This window comes from Camellia sinensis, chromosome 1 (genome assembly GCF_055761805.1).
Source record: "Camellia sinensis isolate YWXY chromosome 1, ASM5576180v1, whole genome shotgun sequence".
NCBI lineage: Eukaryota > Viridiplantae > Streptophyta > Magnoliopsida > Ericales > Theaceae > Camellia > Camellia sinensis.
Genome location: NC_138961.1, coordinates 77720884 through 77742969, shown reverse-complemented (window position 1 = coordinate 77742969; position 22086 = coordinate 77720884). Strand labels below are relative to the sequence as shown.

The following is a 22086-nucleotide window of genomic DNA, read 5'->3' as shown; positions in this document are numbered from 1 at the left end:
GTCACAGTTCACAAGTCCTCAATATGATAGCATCTACAACATAGAGGAAGAGAAGAAATTTAAAAAAAAAAAAAAAAAAAGCAGCCCATCCATGATGGTGAAGCTTGGGTTCTTTGTATGGTTCATAACCTTCTCTTCATTCCTCTTTCCAATCCACTCATGCTCTGATTTAGGCGACATAAACTGGTGGTGCGGAACTTTGCAAGCACTACCTTGGCCGAAAAGGCGGCAACAAATTACCAATACAAAAGTTTCAAAATTTGGTCACAAAAGCCGCCATGGAACAAGCACTTGAAGAACTCAACCAAATGAAGTGGCTAGGGCCAAAATGTCATGACAAGAGGGAAAAGGCCGCATGGATTGATTGCCTAAAGCTCTATCAAAGCACGGTCCTCCAACTTAACCAAACCCTAGACAAGAGCACAAAACATACTGATTTTGATGCGCAAACATGACTTAGCGCAGCGCTAACATTCCTTGACACGTGTCAAAATGGCTTCATCGAACTGAGGCCAAGTTTGGGAAGTCTCAAAAAAGTTAAAAAGCCAAAAAGTTACTTAAAAAATTAAAAAGTTATCACTATTCACCAAAAGTCAACAATTACAGCCGCACAACATAACATGCATGTATTGCCTTGACTTCAAAACTTTCAAAACATGATCTAATGACACAAAATGACATGAAACTTGATGAATTCCCAAAACTAAGGTGAATTAGTAACATGCATGAGGAAATTCTTGCACTACAACAAAAAGCATTTTTGGCGACGTTTTTTAGCAACCAAATTGAATTTAGTTGCCAATTGTATGTTTTTGGCGACAATATACGTGTTCGTTGCCAAAAACTACACCATTAGCAACAAATATCTAAATTCGTCGCCAAAAATGGTTGGCGCGAAATTAATTTTTTGGGCGGGAGCGCTAAAAAAGTTTTGGCGACGAAATTAACATTTGGCGACAAAAATGTTTGTCGCCAATTTGGACGTTTTGGCGACGGCAATAAAATAGTCGCTGAAAGGTGAATGATATTTATGGCAACATAATAATTTTCGTCGCCAATAAATTTCTTGTCAAAATGACGTCGTTTTGAATTTTTTTTTTTTTTTTTTTAATGACCGAATAAACAAGAGTGACCTAAGATGAGTCTTCTTCGTCTTCTCATTCCACAACCTGAAGCGGCACAACAGAAGACAAAAGGTATGTCTTGTCTCCCTCTTCTTCGTCTCTCTTTCCCTCTCCTTCTCCTTCTCCCTCTCACCCTCTCACACTGTCTCATCTTCCTCTCTTTCTTCTTTATCATCAATTTCATTCGGCATTGCAGAACACAACACATTCGGCACTGTCTCACCTTATAGATTTTCATTCGGCACTGTCTCACCTTATAGATTTTGATTCTTGTGAAATCTGGTTTGAGTTTGGTAGTTTGATCATTTGTTGAACCAATGTTTTGTGCTAGGCATTAAGCTTTGACTTTTGTGAATATTTTGAAGATTTCAGAGACATCATAGTAATTATAGGTGATCTTGAGTAATTGTTTTTTGGTGTGCATTTTGTAAGTGGTTTTTTCACACCCACCATGTGTTTGTGTGTTGGTTTGAAAGAGACAAAAAGTTGCAGTGGACTAGAATTTGTATGAGCAATTTCTTTGACTATGTGACTAATTAGAGTCATTTTCATTGTTTTCTGTTTTTATATTTTCTGGGTTGTGGATGTGAACTAGAATTTGAATTTTTGTACTGGATTCTCGGCTTTTTTGATCACTCCCTAATAATATATATATACTAATATACACATAACAAACAAGCCAAAAATTTACCGAGAGAGAGAGAGAGCTCTTACTTGTAACCATTGTACTACTTTTGCAGATAAGTCAACATCCTGATCCATCCCTCCGGGCCCATGAGAAGTTGGGGGACTGGTCTTAGAATTTTAACCCAGATTTATTTGTTACATAAATTTTGGAGAAATCAACAGCAGCACCCATAGGAGAAGAAGACTAACCATGGGATAAGAGCATAGTTGCATTTGAAGCAGGAGTACTAGTCCTTAAAAGATTCATGTCTTTGTTTCAAGAAACAGTTTAGTGAAAGAGGGTGAGGGTGAGGGTGGGGGTGGTGGAGAAACACAAAGGGGCTATGGAGAACTCTTATAGTTAAATATAGATTAACCTTTCAGGGCCATAAAGAGCCAATCTGATTTTTATTGCGAAGGTGGAGAAACACAGAAGACCTTCACAGGTAAGGCATAAAGATCAGATCAGATAACACTAATGGACAATCACAAATTGAAATTTTTTTTTTTTTTTTTAAGTAAGAACACTAATAGATATAGGGTGCACTCAAAGGTAGAATTGCGGAACTAAATGAGTGAACTCAAAGGTAGAATTGTGGACAATTTAAGAACAAGAAGAAAAAAAGAAGATATAGGGTGCAATTTTAGAAAAATTAAAAATAGCAAAGAAAATAAAGTAAAACTTCATGGCCAGAAGGTATCTAAAAAAGATAATTTTTAATATCTTGAATCTATTATTTATAAAGAATGGTACATTAAGGAGGATGGATGAAATGGAAGAGTGCTTCAAAGGGTCGCGAGATCATAAGCTACCTATAACATTGAAGGGTTAAGTTTAATTTGACTGTTATGATGTCTGCTAGACTGTTATAATGCATGTTATAGACAATTGGGCTGTTAAGAAACAATATATTAAAAAAAAAAGGGTGTGATTGAAGCAAGAATGTTAAGATGGGTGATTCTTGTTATAAAGAAAGCCAGAATAAGAGGTGAATTCATTCAGAATGGCCATCTACGATGAAGAACAAAGTGCTTGTAAGGAGGAGTAATTTGGTTCACAATGAAGATGCTAAAAAAAATATAAGAAGGCTAAGGAGGATGCTAAAAGAAATATAAGAAGGCTAAGACCATCAGTCAGGCACGTATAGATCAACACAACAATTCAAACCATAAGCCCAAAACACCATTATTCTTGCCGCAGCTACCAGGTTTAAGGCATATGACACCAGCTCCTACACTCAGCAGGCCTCTGCACTGCCTTCACAGAGAGATCAGCCCAGCTACACTGGTGCCAGAGTAAAGGCTTCAGACTATACTGCTACAAGCCAATCTGCTACTCACCACTCTGCTACAATCCAACAGCAGACTAACTCTGAGATGCCTGTGATATCAGCTTGCCTATATCCTGACAAGTCTTGTTCTCCGCTTCCATCCAACACTAGCACCAAACTACTTCCCATAGGAACCATAGAACCAAAAACATCATCCATAACAGAGTAATTTGAACCACAAACAAAGTAATTTGACAGCAGATTCAACCACCCATCACTAGCATCAAACTTCTACCCATAGGAACCAAAAACAAAGTAATTTGACAGCAGATTCAACCACTATACAGCAAAGTCCAACGTCAATCCAGCAAATCTGCCTAGCCTATTAGTTTTAAACCCAGCAAAATAAGTTACCAACAAAACAATCAGAGTAAACAAACAGGCAAGCTGATATTGCAATAAAGTATAGATTAATTCAAGCTAATGTTCCATTCGGTAAATCTTTATTAGCAATTCTAATCAAAACAGGAGGCTTACGTTTGTGATGATCTTGTATTTATTCAGTTTTCATTAATCTAATTTTAAAATTTTATTCCATAACTTTGTGTATATAACTCTGCAGTGCTCATTCTAATATATTGCCGTCAAAAGAGGCAACTTCAAGTAGTCTTCCTCTGATGATATATATGTACCTACCCCTCCTGCATTCCTAGGAATCAAATTTTGTATTTGCATTCCTGAAATTGATTTAAAAGTTGTAATTCATACCGAGTTTCTGGGAGTGATGTAGCAATTTTTAATGGAGTAATGTGTTCTACTGCTGGTAGCAATGGGCATATTCATTCAAAATTAGAGAATTCAAAATGGTCAGGTGATTATAATTCTTCGCCCAATGCTGATGGTGGTAAAGGTGTCCATGCAAGGGTGAAACATACATTGATAAATGACAATACACATTACCTCCACTTTGTTCAGGTGATTACATCTTTTACTACCTGTTTTTCTAAACAAATATAGCATCATTATCAGTTTGATGCGTCCAAAATTTCAGAAAGACTTGGACTAGATAAATACCTCATCAAGATATTCTTTTTATAGATAAATTGTAGAGTCAATTAGTAAAATGCATATTAGATGGATGGGATTTAGCATGAGATCATTATATTTCTATTTGATATTAATGTGTTAGAATTTTTCCAATTACAATTCTACCGAACTATATGAAGCCTTAGTTCCTGATTGTAGAAAATCATGTCTCTCTCTCTTTTTTTTCTTTTTTTTTTTCTTCTTTTCACCACCTTACGCAGGAACCAAAACCAGACGGAATAGTAGGTATGAAGGAATTGCCGCCACACCCTTAGTGGCTTATATCTTGTTTTTATAACATTTCATTTCAGTTATATAACTCCTCCCTTGATAGTGTAAATATGATTGGTCATTGTGCACATGATGAATTCATCTCAAACTAATTTCTTATTTTATCTAAAAGAATGACTTAATTTGTTATTGTTTCTTTTTCTCTGTTTCGACTCCTGTTTCGACTCCTTAAGTGATCTGCATTTTCACACTCATGCTTTTGTATATGTTGTTTTTAACTGCTCCATGTTGCTTATCATTTAGCATACCTCACACCATGGAAGTGTCTATAAAGATTCTCCATTAAGTAGATTTGAAGTGCAATACTCTAGAAGCATGACCACTTTGGCTACGTGTCGCTGCCATGACACCGACCTATGTGGACATGTGCTGAGTCCACATCAGAAGTGTGTAAGGGAGATCTTAGATATATTATATACATAAGTGGAGACAATACATGCAAGTGATATCAAATGGTTGCCTTTTGGGGAAAGACCCAAGTGGTTATTTATGGTTTCAGACTGAGTTGTGCACATGATTATATTGCTTTATGCGTATTGTAACATGGGGTCATTCTATTTTGAGACCTTAAGCCAGTCGTTGTATGTGTCTGGATTTTACTCATGGCTCCTACTTGTGCAAAAGTGTGTTGAGTTCTACATCAGAAGTGTGCGAGAGTGGTCTTGGGTATAAACGTAGGGTAATGAATTTGATTGATGTTGTATCCTACCTATTAGGGAAGGACCAAGGTGGTTACTGCACCAATTTGATTCTACAATCGATGCCCTTTTCAATCTCCCCATCCTTGTGAACATCAATCTACATCGATTGTGCTTATGCTCGTTGAATTCTTGATATAGTTTAGGAGGGTCATATAGATCTTCTCATTTTTATGATTTGATTGCCTTTGTGGTAAAATCTACCATTTAGATTTATAACTAATTTTTGGAGTTTACGAGGACAATATGGATAAGTTATCTTTTCTGATTTTACTAGGAAAAGGAGAAGAGATGCAAGAAAGGAGAGGTCAATGATCGAACAGTTGCTAAAGGTTTAAAACATAAGGTGAGGACCTTTGCAACACTATATTATTTTCTTAGGGGAGCTTATATTTGTTCTTGATCAATGGTTCAGCAAACTGGGGATTTGATTTTGAAAAATCTAGAAATCCCCTAGAAGTTGATTTGTGATTATGTATCAATTTTAAGCAGAATATAACAATCCCAATCAAACAAACAAACAATCAAGACAAAGAAACACAACGATTTTACGTGGAAAAAATCACAATTGGACACCTCCAACTGTGATCAAAAAACCACGGGCAACAGCCACAAGACAATCCACTAAGAAGAATTAAAGGAATTACACAGGTATACTCTCAATTACCTAGCGAATCCACAACGCCTAATTGAACCAACCTCTATGTGCCTCTTCCAACCCCATCTTCACCACGGAATTGTCTTTCTGATGAGCCACTCTGGATTCCACCACAGCTTCAGGCTCGAATTCTTCAGAATCCACAACTGAAGAACAACACTCTCTTTTGTAGAACAAAACACAACCTTTGATGTACTCTCTTTAGAACATGAGTTGAAGACTCAATCAAAACATCAAAGAAAAACTAGCAAAATCTCTCCAGATATAAACCTTAAGATCCAAAAATAAGTTCTGAAGAAGTCCCCCTAGTGTTGGGAGAAAACCAATTATCTATAGAAAACCAAAGCAATCCTAATTTCAGAAGAAAAGCAACTCTTTAATCAAATCTGGAAATCTGGGATCGCGCGGTCTGCTCGAGCGCCCTTTTCCCCGCTCGCCCTTTTCCCAGCTCGATCCCCGTCATAATCAGCGAAGTGGCAATCTTGAAAGTATTAGCATCACAAACTTCTCTGAAAAGCACAATTCGGGTTGGATTCGCATCTAAACACTCATAGTCTCACTGAAATAAAAAAGTTGCGAAAATAAATACAACTGAAAGGAGTTTTGTCAAACGGGATTGCCAAGAATAAAACCTAACAGATTTGTATACATTTGTTCATTGGTGGATCAGTTATTTGTTGCTTTACATTTGTATTCATAGGGCATTTGTAGAAGTTGGTTTGTTTTAAGTAGAATAGACCAAATAATTTTTTAATATTGAGGTTTAGGGTCTTCTATATTTTTCTGCTGCTTTGAACAAGGTTAGGTTGGCACTGGTGATTGACCAGCGTGATAGCAAATTAGTTGGACTTCCTTTCATTTATGCTACATTTTATTCTCTCTTGTTTGTGTGATATTTTTCCCACCAAATGATATTTTTTAATGATCTTCATGCTTTTATGCTTTTCTGATATGTCATTTTTGCTCATTCGATTCTATAAGCTGATGCGAAGTCTCATCATCAAGCTCTACAAAAGATTGCTGATATAGTTAAGCACATTAAGTTTCTGATCATGTTGTAATTTAGTGGCCTTTATAGCTGAATGAAGTGGAGTTTTTTTTTTTTTGTTATTTTCCCCAGCTGGTGCATAAGCATACACATACATATGCATTATATACACTGCGATTTGACCACTCTGGCATTGGCTTTCAACTATGAAATTGTATTACAATAATTATAAAAACTTCAACTTTCATTAAACAAATAATTAAAATACATATACATACTCATCATAGAGAAGTACACACAGGAACAGCTAGTTTGGTCAAGTTTATTTTTCCCTCCACAAACCCCTACACAAATCCAATAGCCAAACACAGCCTGAGAGAATTAGCATTCTAAGTTTAAGGCTAGCAACAGCTAGTTTGGTCAAGTTTACCTATAATGTAATGTACTTCCCTACATTTGTACATTCTCTTAGGTATAAGATGAAAATTCCTCATAGACTAATAACCCACCCACTTGACCTTTACGGTAACTAATCCATTGACATTTTTAAGTATACTTGAATCGTCGCAGCACCTATGGTTAGCAGAATGAATTACTTAAAGAGTCATAACTGAGTGTTGCAGCTTGTCTTGTGGAGCCATAAGTAAGGATAAAGAAAATAGATGCATTTAATCACAAGACCAATCCCGTATTCAACAATGATCTCACTCACTCTCTTACCCGGAATAACCTTCCAATCACTTAAATACTGATCCTTATAATCATGAAATCAACAACGACCTCACTCTCTCAGCTTGAACTACTTGAAAAGATAAAATTGCAACAAACCATTAAAACTTGGAATAAAACACAATATTGACTCATCCTACACAATTCTAATTACTGGATAATGGGCCAGCACACTTTGCTAAGTTACTTAATGGGTAAATTACACTGCTCTCTCATAAGGTTTGGGTTTATTAGAACAAGTCCCACTAGTTTCATGAAATTATATTGAGCTTCACTGACATGGTTAGTTCACCAACAAACCTAACAGAAATGTTGAATTTGTAATTGCCCTCTCATAAAACAATCATTTTACACCAAAAAATGACTTTACCTAATTTCCCTCTTCTCTCTTCTCTGCCCATCTTCTTCCTCTCTTTTTTTTCTATCATATTCTCTCTTCTCCATCGTTCTCTTCCCCTCTCCCCCTACCATCGCACGTCAATAATATATTTTTTATTCAAGAATTCAAATAAGGTGATGATGTGCCTCAATTTGGTGCTCAAAAGATGGAACCACCTAGGAGAACTAGCCAAACTTATTGACAAAGAACATTTGGAAGGTGAATGGGAGGGGAAAACAGTTAGATTATATCCCACATGGCTGTTGATCTAATAGGAATCACCCATCTTGACATTCTTGCTTCAATCACACCCTTTTTTTTTTAATATATTGTTTCTTAATGTGGAAAGCAGAACTGCTCTGAACTGATATAAGGTGGAGTGCTGAAATTTGCTGTGCTGTGTTTGTTATGCTGAAATTTGCTTTGCTGTGCTGTGCTCTGCTATGTTTGTTGGAAATCTTGTTTTGCTGAGTTGTTAAACTGATTTGAGCTGGAAATTTGTGGGCTGCTGGAAATTTATGGATGAATCTGCTGTGTAAGGTCCATGTATGCAAAGTTTGCCTTCCTCTCTGTTGTGTCTGTTGTGCTTGTTCTGTTCAGTTTTCTATTCTGTTTTTGGTTCTCTTTGTCTGTGTTCTATTCTTCTGCTTTTTTTTTTTCCTTTCGGGTTTGGTTCCTCACCAAACTCCTTCCCTTTATTTGATGTAATCTCATATCTTGTATGATTTTCCATCTATAAAGGTTCCTCTTTTTTTGCTGATAAAAAAAATAAATAAATAAATAAAAGAAGAAGACCTTCATATGGTTGTTTATTGACTTGGAAAAGCAAATGATAAGTAAGTTCCATCAATCACCAAATTATAAAATTAGTTTCTACATAAGATTTTCTTAGAATACAACCAAATTTATTTTTTTGCTGTGTAGTCTGAAATTATGTGGAAAAATCTTGATAGATATTTTGTGTATCGGTGACCCTTTTAATAATTTCATCATATAACATTCATTTCATGTCCACTCTCCATTGATTTCATGTATGGTGCGATTTTAATTTAAACTTTGATTTACGATTCAAATGTTATAGGTTATTAGCTAATGCAAAGAGATAAAGAAGCTGCAATCATTCGTTGGGGGCAATTACTACATCAAGTAAGCTTTGACTATATTTTAGGGCATTTTTAATTTATTTATCAAGTTAGTCATTTTAGTTTCTACACCTATGATCTTGAAACTATATAACCTTATTAAATTTAATAAACACCTATGATCTTGAAACTATATAACCTTATTAAATTTAATAAGTCTAGTTGTCAAAAAAATGGGACTAGATACGTCATTTAGACAAGTCAGGGGTCAGACTCGAGGGAAGAGCATAGCACGTCTCATAGCTAACAATGGTGGTAACAAACTTCATCAGAGGAATCTTATTGACAAACACTTTTGTAAGTATATTTTTCATAATTTACTTTTCAAATCACTATAAGCATTTCATTTAATATGTCTGGTTGTGTTGAACAAACGGGACCTCGATTGGATCAACGGTTAGAAAATTAGAAGGAAAATTGTAAAACACAAGACTTAAAAATCCCGTTAGGGGGCCGAAATTGCGAAATGACCACCGAAACCACCGAAACTTGGCACGGACAGCTTGTTTAAGCCTAAATAGACTTGTAGGAAAAAACGGGACCTCTATTGGATCTCCGGTTAGAAAATTAGAAGGAAAATTGTAAAACACAAAACTTAAAAGGCCCGTTTAGGGGCCGAAATTGTGAAATGACCACCGAAACCACCGAAACTTGGCACAGACAGCTTGTTCAAGCCTAAATAGACTTGTAGGAACAAACGGGACCTCGCTTGGATCTCCGGTTAGAAAATTAGAAGGAAAATTGTAAAATACAAGACTTAAAAGGCCCGTTTGGGGGCCGAAATTTCGAAATGACCATTGAAACCACCGAAACTTGGCACGGACAGCTTGTTCAAGCCTAAATGGGCTTGTAGGATCAAACGGGACCTCGATTGGATCTCCGGTTAGAAAATTAGAAGGAAAATTGTAAAACACAAGACTTAAAAGGCCCGTTTGGGGGCCGAAATTGCAAAATGACCACCGAAACCACCAAAACTTGGCATGGACGGATTTTTCAAGCCTAAATAGACTTATAGGAACAAACGGGACCTCGATTGGATTTCCGGTTAAAAAATTAGAAGGAAAAATGTAAAACACAAAACTTAAAAGGCCCGTTCGGGGGCCGAAATTTTGAAATGACTACCGAAACCACCGAAACGTGGCACGGACAGCTTGTTCAAGCCTAAGTAGACTTGTAGGTGCAAACAGGACCTCAATTGGATCTCCGGTTAGAAAATTAAAAGGATAATTGTAAAACACAAGACTTAAAAGGCCCGTTCGGGGGCTGAAATTGCGAAATGACCACCGAAACCACCGAAATTTGGCACGGACAGCTTGTTCAAGCCTAAATACACTTGTAGGAACAAACGGGACCTCGATTGGATTTTCGGTTAAAAAATTAGAAGAAAAAATGTAAAACGCAAGACTTAAAAGGCCCGTTCGGCGGCCAAAATTTCAAAATGACTATCGAAACCACCCAAACTTGGCACAGACAGCCTTTTCAAGCCTAAATAGACTTGTAGGAACAAACGGGACCTCTATTGGATCTTCGGTTAGAAAATTAGAAGGAAAATTGTAATACACAAGACTTAAAAGGCTCGTTCAAGAGCCGAAATTGCGAAATGACAACCGAAACCACCAAAACTTGGCACAGACAGCTTGTTCAAACCTAAATAGACTTGTAGGAACAAACGGGACCTCGATTGGATTTTCGGTTAGAAAATTAGAAGAAAAAATGTAAAACACAAGACTTAAAAGGCCCGTTCGGGGCCCAAAATTGCAAAATGACCACTGAAACCACCTAAACTTGGCACGGGTAGCTTGTTCAAGCCTAAATAGAGTTGTATGAGCAAACAGCACCCGATTGGACTTCCCGTTACAAAATTAAAATCAAAATTGTGAAGTTCATATCGAGGTTTTTTTTTTTTTTGGTCAATCTAATATTATTTTTTCTTTTTTCATGTGACAGATTGGCAATGGTGGAAAATAGTTTGGGCTGCATCAGCAGATTTGATTTTGTGTTTTTGAAAATATTTTGACATAGGATTTTGGTAAATGATTTATGGATCAAATGTTTAGCATCAAAATATTTGGTTTTGTGTTTTTGTAAATATTTTGACATAGGATTTTAGTAAATGACTTGTTGGTTAGATGTTTAACATCAAAATATTTGGTTGTAATTTTGAAAATATTTTGACATTGGATTTGGTAATGTATTTATGGGTTTGATGTTAGTAGTTTGTAAGTACATTGGTATGCATGTTTTAGATTGTCAGAGAATTGTAATTATGTTTATTGGGATTTTTCATAGCTATTAATTTTGAATTAGTATGAATGTCTTGCACAGGTGTATTATTATTTACATTACATTTGGTATATATTGTGCACAGGAAAACAGGTGTTTTGGATTATTTTGAACAGGAAAATTATTAAAATCAAAATTTGTGTACTGAATTTTTAGTGACAGGTGGTATTTTGGTCGCTGTTAATATATTTGGCGACAACATATTGTTTTTGTCGCTAAAAGTTAGTGGTTATTCTAAGAACTTTTAGCAACCAAAACTTACTCGTCGCTAAAAATGTGATTTTTAGCGACCAAATTAATTTTGTCGTTAAATAGTACTTTTGGCGACGTATTTATTTGTTGCTGAAACTACATAGCCTATCAAAATTTTAACCTTTTAGCAACAAATTGTAATTTAATAGCGACAAAATATATGATTTTTGGCGACCAATTTTGCTTGTCGCTAAATGTTTACCTACGGTGACAATTTCTGATTTCGTTGCCGATACTTTTAGTGACAGGCCTTTGGTGACAAGTTGTATATTTGTCGCCGATTCTTTTGGCGACGGAATTTGTACTTTTGGCGACAAATTTTTGGGTCGCCAAATGTGTTTTTTGTTGTAGTGTTGGGAAAGCAACTTCAAAATGCTATGAAATATGCATGCATTCATGGTTTGAGTTCATTTCTCCAATTCTAGCTTAATTTTTATGTAACCTTCTCGATTTTCTTGAATTCATGGTTTAAGCATCTATATTATACAATCTAAGGGTTGAATTCTTACCTAGACTTCCCAAGATGAGAGCTAGAGACTTAATTCTTGAATCTCTAAGTTCAATTCTTCTTCTTCCTAGCAAATCCCTTAGTTGAGCTCAATCTTCTCCTTTTTCCCCCTCTCTCACATTTGGTGTGTGTATAAGCTCAAAGATGTGTTGAAATGAGAAAATGAATGAATGGTGTCTCATAAGGAGCCTTATATAGGCTTCATTAGTGGTGGCTAATTAATTAAACTAAGCAAATGAGAATTAATTAATTTAATTTAATTCGCTCCGAATCGGATTTCAATTAAACCTATCAGAAAGTTCTAAAAATTCCAAATAACACATATACCGAATCAATTTTGCGATCGGATGCCGATAAGGCCTTCAATTCACAAAACGAAACAGAAATGCGAACAGATATTCCTATGAGGGATAGATAGAAACTCAAATAATGCAATGCACATGTAATTAACTCAAGATTTCATTCTAATTACTTATTAGGCATGCTTAATCATGGATTATATGTTAATCCTGTGTCATGGTTGTTACAACGGCCGTAAAACCATACATTGATATATAGGTTTATCTATAGAAAATATTTCCACATTTGTCGACTCTAAAAACGGCAGGGCAATGGACACCCAAAACCTTTCCCTTCCACATTTGCCGATTTCTAAAATGGTGGGCTCGTGAACACCTAGAATCATGTTTTTTCACATTTGCCAACTCTAAAAACGGTGGGCTCGTGGACATCCAAAATCATGTTTTTTCACATTTGGCAACTCTAAAAACGGCAGGCTCATGAACACCCATAAACCTTTCCCACATTTTTCTGGCGATATGTACAAGACAGAGCAATTGGACACCTTTACTCCCCCGCAAGGGTACCAAATACGACACATAACTCACTTTCCAAAACCCAACTCAACTACCCAAACTCATACACTATTTACCCCCTTTGATCTTTTCCAAACATCCACAAGATTATAAAATCACATGAGAAAATTATAATACACATGATGCATGAGTTTTCAAATCCAATTTTTCTAAGGTTTGTTCAATTCATAACAACATTTAAGTATCAACAATAAAGGTTTCTCAAACCCCACCATTTTCCACAATCTCAATATTCATCTATTTTAATACATATATCCAAGAAAATTCAATACGCTCATGTCTCAACACCATTTCCATAATCATTCACACAATTTCAAGATTTAAGAGTCAATTGAGCCAAACCCTCATTATTTAATCAAGTTTAAAATCTAGGGTTTTTGAGAAAATTGGGGCTTTTCCCTTTTTTGCACTTAAAAGGTCAATTTTTGTCATTAAAAACAATAATTAACAAAATATTCTTAGTCTTCCTCAAAAAAATTTGGGTATAAACCCTTTTTATTTATCAAATCCTCTTTATATCATAAAAGCATCTCATACATTACTATAACTAAGAAAATATCACATATATATCTCAAATCATAAATATATCAAGTTAAAAGTACCCCTACCACAAGATTGAAGACAAATGGTGAAAACCCAACTCTAATCTTTGAGAAGATGAGAAACAATTGGTAGCACTTTAAGATTTAGCTTGTTCTTCAACCCTCTTTAAAGATCTAAGGTAATCTTGGGTAAAACTATGAGAAATCAAGTGTTTTCAGGGTTAGGGCTTGGAAATAAGGAATACTGAGAGAAAAGGTTTAGAAAAAGTGAGACAAAAAAATGTTTGGATCGACTTTTAAATGTGTTGTCCTGAACAGACCGCTCGAGCAAACTTTCCACCGTTCGAGCGAAGTACTTAAATCAAAGAGACTGCTCAAGCTAACTTTACACTGCTCCAGCAGTAAACGCAAGGCTTCAGAAATTTTGCAGAGTTACGATAAAAGTACTGAGAGTCTCAATTCTACGCTCAAACGACTAGTTAACCGCTTAAGTGGTCTTGCCTGCAAACATTCAAGATATTGGGAGCTCCGCATCACCGCTTGAGTGATAGATAGTTGCTCGAGTAGTCTCCCAAAACAGACTGTTACAAAAAATAAATGAGAGTGATTGGTTGGTTGATCATTGGGTTTGAAAAAATAGTCTTTTTTTAGTTTAAATAGTACTACCCTATAAAACATATATATATATATATATATATAGTTAAAGTTTTAGATACAGCATATTAGTAAGTTATTACAATTATATTATCTTAGGAGGCTGAGACTATTCCATTGACTCAAATACACCTAAGTGCCCATCATCACTACTTGGACTATAGCCTGAATTGAAAGGCCGACGGTTTATAGAGTTTAAAAATAAAAAAAGAAAGTAAATTACACCGGTAATGCTTGTATTTGGCCTATGTGTCCTTTCGATTCTCATATTTTTAAATTGATTCAATTTTGACTATTATTTTTAAATTTTGTATCAATTTAATGCAATGGATAACGCAGAATAGAATTTTGACAAAAAAATGGTCATTGAATCGCTTGACATTAACTCATTTAGTTGAGTAAATATACAAATTTATTCTTAAAAGTATGGCAAATGGTTCTCATGTGCACATTTTGAACAAAGAATGGGCTAAATTAAAACAAAATCGTAAATTTAAGATTAAAATCAAATCAATTAAAATTGTAAGAATTAAAATGACATAAGAGTCAAAATATATGAATTATTAATTTAATTTTCCAAAAAAAAAAAAGGTGGCGTAGCATATGGATAAAATATATGAACTATTAATTTAATTTACCCAAAAAAAAAAAAAGGGTGGCGTAGCATATGGATAAAATATATGAACTATTTATTTAATTTGGCCCCCAAAAAAAAAAAGGTGGCATAGCATATGTATTACTGCTTTAATAAATACATAAATTTTAGACAAAAATAATGATCTGAAGAACATGACGAAATTAAGACAGATGAGAATCAAACTAATTAAAGATATGAATATGGATTAGTCTGGAAATCCAGAAAATGGGTATAAGAATTTACCTATAAAGTAGATGAACGGTGGAGATTGAATGAGTGTATAGTGAGGTCAATACGTAGAATAAATCTCAATCCCCTATTGAATTCTAGATAAATTCTACATATAAATTTTTGGGTTTATAGCATGATTATATGAATAAAGATATTGAGCGTGATGACAAACATTTTTTTCTTTTTCTTGTCAATAGTTGTATCCTGATTAACCTTTGTTTGTTTCTTTGTTGCTTTAATCCAATTTTGATGATTCAATTATTTTCAAACTCCTTTACCCTTAAATTTTCAGAAGGTCTCTCATTTTGTTTTTTAATATTAGTTTTGTATTTTTTAAGAGTGCTCAGAGCCGATCGATCCGTCAAAATTGACCAATCTAACCAAATCCATTCACTTTTAAGTGGTTTCAATAGTATGAACAGGTAGATGCAGATGAAAATTTTTCATATCCGCCTATGTTCGAACAGATAGTGGATGAGAGGCTACCCGACCAAACCCGATCCTCCAACCCCCTTTAAGAAAATGATGTTATGTTTTTTAATATTTTGTATGTTAAAAAAATCATATGTTTAGTAATAATATTTAGTACTTATGAAATATAAAAGTTTGGCCTTTATTTTAATTATAAAAAATAAATAAATCATTTGGAATCAAATATGGGCAAAAATAGTAGAAACATTACTGTAAAATAATTCCAAAAAAAAATTAAAACAATCAAGCTCAAACCACCAAATCGATTAGCATCTAGTTGTCAATCCGTACGACTTGCTCAATCCGCATCTGCTAATTAAACGACGAATGTAGATTGATTTTTTTAATTCACCTAAGTTTAAATAGATGATGGATGGAAGGTCACCTGACTCAATTCAATCCACAAGCACCCTAGTACCTTTAATCTTGCTGCTCCATTCCGATTAAACTTTTGCGTTATAAGGGAGAAAATCAAAATTCCTGCTAATGTAATATAGATAGACATTTGTAGAAGAAAATGAATCCAAATCAGAGAGAGAATCAATATCTACTTAGAATTTATTTATAACAAGAGTAATGCAATATATAAATTGTTTGTCTATGTAAATTTTTAGCAAAAGTCTACAGTCTCGGAAAATTAACTACAAAAGTTACCAAAATTTCAAATATATGGTATGCATTTAAAGTTGTTATTGTAGGCTCACATTTTAGGTGACTCTTCACCATTAATGTTAAATTTTGGACACCTTTTGACCTTTTTTTTTTTTTTTTAATGAAATTGTAGCCTTACTTAATTTTTTATAGGTAAATTACACATGTAGTCCCCATCCTTTGGTATTTATATTATGGAAAATTATAAATTAGTTTTGGAGTATCACGTGGCCATACTCCCTCACCAACCACCATTTATTATGTCTTCTTATGTTCCTCAATTATCAAACATAAATTATCAATACTACACATTCTCTGCCAATCATACTACTATAGAACACTACGTGGCCGTACTCCTAAACTACCAAATAATTAACTGTGTGTTATTTTTGCTTTGTTTAATTTCAATTGACTCAGTTTTGATTATAAATTTATGACTTTGTCTTAATTTGGTCCGATTAATTACAATTATTATCGTTTTTTTTTATGAAAAATGCACATATAAGCTGCATGTATTATGCTTTTAGAAGTAAAATTATAAAGTCGATCAATTCAATGAGTTAACCTTAACCAGCTCATGATCATTTTTTGTTTAAATTCCTAATCGTGTTATGTATTGGATCAAATTAATCCAAATTTAAAATTAAAAATTAAAATTGAGTCAATTGAAAGTGTAGGAACCAAAATGACACAAGAAACAAAATGTAGAGATTACCGGTGTAATTTCCTCATTTTTTATGTATCACAAATACATAATTGGTGGAACTTAAATTAATAAATACATGTGTGATCTATTATTTTGGGAAGCGAAGACACTGCTGTGACCCCTCCCTGTTGTGCCTAAAATGGCACAATTTCATCTTCCTCTTTTTTTCTTTTCTTTTTTTCTTAAAATTTATTTATTTTTTATTTTAGGATTTAGAGTTTAGGATTTAGGGTTTAATTCTTAATTTTTTTTTAATTTTAAGATTTAGGGATAAAAAAAAATTTATTTTAGGATTTAGGGTATAGGGTTTAGTTCTTAAAAAAAATTTATTTTTTTATTTTAGGGTTTAGGTTTAGGGTCTAGAGTTTAATTTTTAAATTTTTTTTTTTTTATTTTAGGGTTTAGGTTTAATTCTTAAAATTTATTTTATTTTTTTATTTTAGGGTTCAGGGTTTAGGATTTAATTCTTAAATTATTTTTTTTTAATTTTAGGGTATAGGGTTTAGGATTTAGGGTTTAATTTTTAAATTTTATTTTTTTTATTTTAGAATTTAGGATTTAGGTTTAGTTCTTAAAATAATTTTTTCTTATTTTAGGGTTTAGGGTTTATGTTTAATTCTTAAAACTTTTTTTTTATTTTAGAGTTTAGGGTAAAGTGTAATTTATCATGCCAAAAAACATAGTGAAAAAAAAAAAAAAAAAGAAACTGTGCCATTTTACGGCACAGCAAGGAGGAAGTATAGCAGTGACCCGTGTCCATTATTTTGTGGTTAAGTATGGAATCCATTTATACACAGCATAATTTGGGCATTACTTTTTTAGTCCAAAAGTAATACTCATTTTTCAAATGGGAATTTGGATGAAAAGCCCTTTTCATTGGTTTTTTTTTGTGTGAAACTCACATAATAAAATATTGGTTTTAAAGCTCCTCAAATAAAAAAAAATATAATGAAAAGATTGAAATATCCTTTTATATAAATAGGCAAATATCAAATGATGGGACCGTTTGTCTCCCATTCTATTTCATTACTTGAACTCGTTGCTCTGAAAATAAATAACAGAACACAATAACAGAGTAAAGTTTTACTGTCATTGTATCAAAAAAAAACAAAACAAAACAAAACAAAAAAAAATGGATAATACTAGAGTAAAATTTTACTCTCATTTTATTAATCAAAATCAAAGCACATACCAGAGTAAAATTTTACTTTCATTTCGTCAAACAAAATCATATCATACACAATAAAAATAAATTAAAAAAAAATTAATTAACAAATCAACATACTTGATTGAATTCGAACAATAATCAAACATGTGATATAAACTAAACCTCTAAAACTCCATCAGCACTCACAAATCTCAATGAAACTCTCTAAATCTGATACAAATTTGAAACGTAATCTCTCGTTTAATTAAGAGTGTTGATCGTTGATGGGAAATCGTGCATTGTTGACCAAAGGCGAGATCTTCAAATTTTGAGATTGTCTTCATGGATTTCACAAATTATCTTCACTGATTTCGCAGATTCTCCTCACCGATTCAAATATACAAGATCCATGCATACATGAGCTCAGATTTTCAAATATATGATATATGTATAAGGGCAATATGGTCCAAAAAAAAATATAAAATGTCCTTATTGAGCCACACATCTCCTACTCAAGGGCTTTTTGAAGAGAAATTCATTGAGTTGTCCTTTACCGTAAAAAAAGCCCAAAAAATGGAGGTTTCACCAAAAATTTCTTTTTCAAACCTAATAATGTCTATCAATTATAATATTTAAGATAATTTTCTCTCTCATATTTTGTTTAATCATTAGTCAATCATCTCTCTTATACATTATTGGATCTAAAAGATGAACTTGTATATTATTTTCTTATACTGATTTTCTTATTTGGGAATTATCAGATTATACAAATCTGTGGTGATTCCATCTCCAATACTGAGCAGACAACTAGTCGCCACATAAGATATATAAATGTCTGAACGGGACGCGGCAGATATTTAGAATAGAGTTGAAACAATTTATGGCCATTTATAGATTACCAGATTTGCTTAATCTGTGCTGATTTTTTTGAATTTCAAAGAAGCAAAGCTAGAGTCAATAACATAAATACAAAGTTCTATTAGATTTCAGACAATTGATTGTCATTCACACAGATTATCAGATTTGCAACAATCTGTGGTGATTTTCTCATGCTTTAAGAAACCAACCCGTCCATATTGTCACAGTTCACAAGTCCTCAATATGATAGCATCTACAACATAGAGGAAGAGAAGAAATTTAAAAAAAAAAAAAAAAAAAAAAAAAAAGCAGCCCATCCATGATGGTGAAGCTTGGGTTCTTTGTATGGTTCATAACCTTCTCTTCATTCCTCTTTCCAATCCACTCATGCTCTGATTTAGGCGACATAAACTGGTGGTGCGGAACTTTGCAAGCACTACCTTGGCCGAAAAGGCAGCAACAAATTACCAATACAAAAGTTTCAAAATTTGGTCACAAAAGCCGCCATGGAACAAGCACTTGAAGAACTCAACCAAATGAAGTGGCTAGGGCCAAAATGTCATGACAAGAGGGAAAAGGCCGCATGGATTGACTGCCTAAAGCTCTATCAAAGCACGGTCCTCCAACTCAACCAAACCCTAGACAAGAGCACAAAACATACTGATTTTGATGCGCAAACATGACTTAACATTCCTTGACATGTGTCAAAATGGCTTCATCGAACTAAGGCCAAGTTTGGGAAGTCTCAAAAAAGTTAAAAAATCAAAAAGTTACTCAAAAAATTAAAAAGTTATCACTATTCACCAAAAGTCAACAATTACAGCCGCACAATTCCTAATATTAATTTTTCCTTACACATTAATTTATACAATTTTTTAATACACATTTTTTCATAAAAAGTCAAAAAGTTAACCCAAACATTCATATTTTCAACCTCAACTTTTTAGTCTAAAAAAATAAAAAGTCCACTTATTTAGGACACCCAAACAACTCCTAAATGTTACGAAAAACATATTTCCCCTCATGTCAAACAATGTTGCTTTGATGATAAGCAATAGTTTGGCTATCAACAATTCCGCAACTGAACAGCAAGACTACAAAGAGGGGTTTCCTAGATTGGTTTCGAGTGGTGATCGGAGGCTTTTGTGGTCAGAATTGCCAATTCCGGACCTCGTGGTGGCTCAAGATGGGTCAGGAGATTTTTGCACAATCAAAGAAGCTCTCGATGCATTGATGAATATGAGTCATAGTGGAAGGTTTGTTATTTATGTGGAAAGAGGGGTTTATAATGAATGCATTGAGATTGAACTCGACATGCCGAACATAATGCTGGTTGGTGATGGTTGGAAGAATACCATAATCACCGGCAACCGTAGCCATGTAGGGTGTTTCTCCACCTTGCAACTGTTTGTAAGCCATTCTCTCTCTGTTTTTCTTTTAAAGTCTCTCTGTTTTTTATTTTTTATTTTTTATTTTTTTTAGTGAAAATAATGTTCTAAATTTTTAAAATAATTTTTTCATTTTTTTATTTTTGTCAAATTAATTTTACTTTTTGAAAATATATATATATATATATCTGATTTTGAAAATGAAACTAAACAGGGTGACATGCATGGGTCAAAATTGATAGAATTTGTATCTTTGGAGACAAAGTAATTAAACCGTAATCAATCTTGAAGGTTAACCTAACACAAAGTTGTGAAGAGTTTATGGTTTTGATGATCAAGGATATCTCGACCGAGTCTAGCCTAATTGAACCCAAGTTATCTCCTCTCTAGGATTCTAACATGTTTTATTTTTATATATATTATTCAAAATTTTCAATCATATTTTGTATATTTTTTTAATTACTCGTAAATAAAATAACACACATCAAACCACACTTGAAACTAAAATAATAATCATAAATCCAATTCTCTTACGCATCATTTTGTATCAAAAATTTTTATATATAGTTTGTATAACATTACTCATTCTATAATTGACTTTCAGCGATAACCGGTGATGGATTCATAGCTCAAGGCATCACCTTCCGCAACAAAGCTGGTCCACAAAATGGCCAGGCGGTGGCACTCATATCACGTTCCGATCGCTCAGTCTCTTACCAGTGTAGCTTCGAGGGATATCAAGACACCCTCTGTGTACGTTCACAAAGACAATTCTACGGAAAATGTCATGTATTCGGAACAGTAGACTTCATATTTGAAAACGCCGCTGTAGTTTTCCAAAACTGCTTTATCCACGGAAGGACACCAATAAATGGGAACCAAATAGTGATAACAGCACAAAGCCGATCCGATCCAAACCAAAACACAGGGATTTCATTTCACAGGTGCAGGGTGGCCCCCGCGGAGGATCCAAAGCAGTTACTCAGGCCATTTGTAGCTTATTTGGAGCGGCCATGGCGCGACTATGCTCGGGTTGTTTATCTCAGGACTTATCTGGATTGGTTTGTGCCTCCTGAAGGTTGGTCACAGTGGGGAAACCAAACAGACAACCTAGAAACTTTGTATTATGGAGAGTATAAGAACTATGGTCCGGGGTCTTCGACTAAGAGCAGGGTAAAATGGAGCGGTTTTCACGACATGAGGAACAAAACTGTAGCACAGAATTTCAGTGTTGCGAAGCTCATCGGTGGTGATTCATGGCTTCCTCAGGCTGGCATCCCTTTTATTCTTGATCTATAAGTGTTAAGAATTAGTCGAGATGCACGTAAGTTAGTCTGCCCATTATTCGGTCATAAAAAAATTTTAATAAAAAAGTCCTAGGAAATTATTATTATTTATTTACATCTAATTGTTGATAATGTTCATCTCCATTTCTTCTACAAGAGCTGAAGTGAAGTTGGGAATACCAATTAAAAGTTTTCTACATGGTTTAGAAAATTATTAGTTGGGGAGTTGTATATTTTTCTAGTGTAATTGTACTCATACTCGTAATTTTATTATTTATATCCGTTACTTGTAGACAATGGAGTAATATATGCATAATCATCTATATAGAAGCATAATTTTATTATTTTGCTCTCTACAATTTTAATCGATTTGATTTTAATATTAATGTCATGATTTTGTCTTAATTTAATCGGATTACTTATAATTATTAATACTTTTTAATTAAAAATATACACACAAGTGATGTGTCATATTTTTAAAAGCAAAATTATAAAGCTTTTTAGCCTCCGTTTGGAAAGTAGGTTGGCTTTTTGGCTTTTTGACTTTTTTGACTATTTTAACCTG

General features: G+C 33.9%; 1 long non-coding RNA gene and 1 pseudogene across 1 annotated transcript; both read left to right on the top strand.

Annotated features, from left to right (window-relative positions):
- The first annotated feature begins 278 nt into the window (after window positions 1–278).
- On the top strand, window positions 279–21603 carry LOC114265577 (putative pectinesterase/pectinesterase inhibitor 17; annotated as a pseudogene).
- On the top strand, window positions 4404–11307 carry LOC145795483 (uncharacterized). Its single transcript, XR_014336488.1, has 3 exons — window positions 4404–5482; window positions 8972–9329; window positions 10980–11307. It is a non-coding gene; the product is annotated as an uncharacterized LOC145795483 (long non-coding RNA).
- Window positions 21604–22086: the final 483 nt, after the last annotated feature.